Genomic DNA, 2,951 nt, shown 5'->3' on the forward strand with positions numbered 1-2,951 from the left:
AAGCTTTCCAGTCCATGCAAAGGTATGAGATAAAGTTAGCAATGGAGAATCTAACTACAGCAATGGCAAACTCAATCCATTCTCTTTCTATTTAATGAGATCAATAGAAAAAAAAAATATCTTAAATACCATCTTGCAAAAACATAGAGACATTTAATTAAATGAATATATTATAAAATTCACACATACACACAGAACCAGAGCTACACATCACAGCAAGAAACCAACATAAAATAGTGTGCAAAGCCAATGCATAGGAAGCACATGGACACACGGGGCAGCAGCTGATTTTTGCACCTGGTAAAGCCATAATGGAAAGATCAGCAGGTCAGAAGCAAAGTGACTAAAGGCGTATGATCTGGACATGCAATGAGGACACTGGAGGAGGTAAGCCACTGCACACAGACTTTATGGAGTTAATGTATGAAAAAGCTTACTTCATTTAGAAAGCTCACTAATTGGTCTACCGTTAAATAATCAGTTTTGTCTCCATTGCTGAAAAGAAATTTATTAGAAAAAGTAAGTTTTTGTATATGATACTATAGTAGGTACGATTTACATGTTGACATTTGCTGATGATAATTCTAAACTTATTTTCTAACCCTGAAATAGTGGTGAATTCTTAAAATGGCCAGAGACTGTTTGTAAGGGTAAAAAAACCCAACAACAACAAAGGAAAGAAAACACTCCTGCTAGGTCACAGAAAACATCTACAATTCTACTTTAGCATCATCGAAAGACGTTATTTCAAAAACAACATGTAAGTCATCCATTTGTAATAACTGGAATGAATGAACTTTTCAACAACATATTAACATTCCAAACTGAATCTAGTTAGTTCACATAATGGGTTAATACCTAAAGGAGCAGGTTAAAATTGTAGGTAGTTAGTAAAGCCAATGCAAGGGGGGAAAAGTTCCAGGTGCTGCAACTAACTTACGTAAAAGTTTCTCAAAAACTGAGTGAACTTTTACACTGATAAACTAAGGGGTGAAAATGTAATGCTGACTAGATATTCCTAGATACTACCAACATACTATATTAAAATATTATGACAAAACTGCTTTAAAAATCTAAAAGGACAATAATATTTATATGATACTTTCTCATAAATAAAACTTACATTTTTTTAAAAAGATCTTCTATGTCCGTTCGGGGACAAATCTTTTGTGTCAGTTCATAGAACTTTTCATAAGTAAATGCTGCAGGCTCAATTTCATCATTCTGTGAAGAATAAAAGAGTGTCATTGATTGATATCATAGCACTGTTTTCTTCTGTGGAGGGTGAGATCTACAGGGTCATGAAGCAAGGTCATGATCACTTGGAATCCCAGGGCCTCCGTCTCTAATTCTTGCTGATAGAAGCCAGGAGGCCACCTTCCAGGCACGGCCAGGCTATCCTGCTAGAACACAGCACAGGTAAATGAGCATTTCTAGTTCTCATGCAGCCATGGTTCATGTGTACAAACATTTGGCTAAAGCTGAGCTTCTCTGGGAAACACCCCAAAGGACAAACAGAGAAACATTTCCTCTATCTCTCTTTGAGGGAGAAAAGTAAGTGATAAGAGTTTAGATATGTTGTCCTCCAAAGCTCATGTCAAAATCCAATCCCCAACATGGCACTACTGGAAGCTGTTCAGGTCTTGGGCAGGCAGATTCCCCATGAATAGATTAACGCCCTCTGGGGCGGGGGTGGGGGGCTGGTGGGGACTCTGAGTTCCTGTGAGAACTGGTTGTTTAAAGGAACATGACACCTCCCCTTTCTCTCTCTTGCTTCCTCTGGCCATATTATCTGCTTTTACCCGCAGGTTGGTCTTCCGTTTTTATGCCATGAGTAGAAGGAGCCTGAGGCCCATGCCAGATGCAGCTGTCCCAGAATCATGAGCCAAATAAACCCCTTTTCTTTATAAATTACCCAGTTTCACATATTCTTATAGCAACACAAAAACGGACTCATAAAGTAAGTGCCTGCCTAAAGGACGTGGAATAAATCAAGCCCAATGTTTATGATTATTTTGTGAATTTCCACAAGACCACATAAAGGGGCTTAGGATGTCCATATAAGATTTTGTTTTTCATACTGAAATTTATATTTCAAATAGGACTTGTTAAAGCAGGTACAGGCTTAAATCTTTCTTGCAGTCAACACATCAATTTTCATTGTTTTAAATCTGAAGGGCAAATGAACACAAATGTTCTGGGGAGAGAAGATTCATAAAATATTGCACAGGCATCTTAAAGAATTAAATTTATTAGTTAATTATTCGTGCTGACATTGTGCTTGGCTGGGGAACTGTTGACAGACTTCTCTAAGATAAGCTCCCTAAGCTCTGTAAAAGAGCAGCCTGGCTTTCATTTCCTTTTCTAGATAAAGTTGACAAAAATCATTTTGAAGTGAATTATTTGAATTTTAAAACACTTGGGTTAAAATGCCCAGAAAACAAAAGGAAGAAAGGAAGGAGAATGAACAGAAAATTAACTGTACTATCTGTCACTGAATCTAATTCTGAATCTAATTGAGATCAGTTTAAAATCAATAATCTAGTTTATTACATATGAAACCATAAATCAACAAAAGGGTTTTAGAAACACATGATTAAGTTAATGGATACCTTTCCACTGGGAAGACCTAATTCCTTGAGTGCTTGAAAGATCACCTTTTCTGTTTTCCCCGATGCAAAGGTTCTGGTAATGCTAGGGCCGAAAGGAAACAAAGAAAAATTCAAGTTATTGTCCAATCTGTTTTCTCTGCCACAAAGACCAAAGTAATATTGGGGATGGTGGGACTAGGGGAAAGAAGAAGAAAGGAGAATAAAATTAATTTTCATTTGTAGGTGTTTTTTTATTTTCCAAACTAGCTCCTCCAATGACCTTCTGGTTACCAGAGCTGGTTATGCTAGTGATTCTACTTGATTCTAAGACAAGTGGTTCCCTTCGGTGCTCTGAAAACA

General features: G+C 37.1%; 1 long non-coding RNA gene across 1 annotated transcript; it reads right to left on the reverse strand.

Annotated features, from left to right (window-relative positions):
• Positions 1-437: 437 nt before the first annotated feature.
• Positions 438-2,696, reverse strand: LOC103583527. The gene is made up of 3 exons (XR_549866.1): positions 2,613-2,696; positions 1,124-1,224; positions 438-495 (listed from the first exon to the last, which is right to left on the reverse strand). It is a non-coding gene; the product is annotated as an uncharacterized LOC103583527 (long non-coding RNA).
• Positions 2,697-2,951: the final 255 nt, after the last annotated feature.

The sequence above is a fragment of the Galeopterus variegatus genome, unplaced genomic scaffold, assembly GCF_000696425.1.
Source record: "Galeopterus variegatus unplaced genomic scaffold, G_variegatus-3.0.2 Scaffold23922, whole genome shotgun sequence".
NCBI lineage: Eukaryota > Metazoa > Chordata > Mammalia > Dermoptera > Cynocephalidae > Galeopterus > Galeopterus variegatus.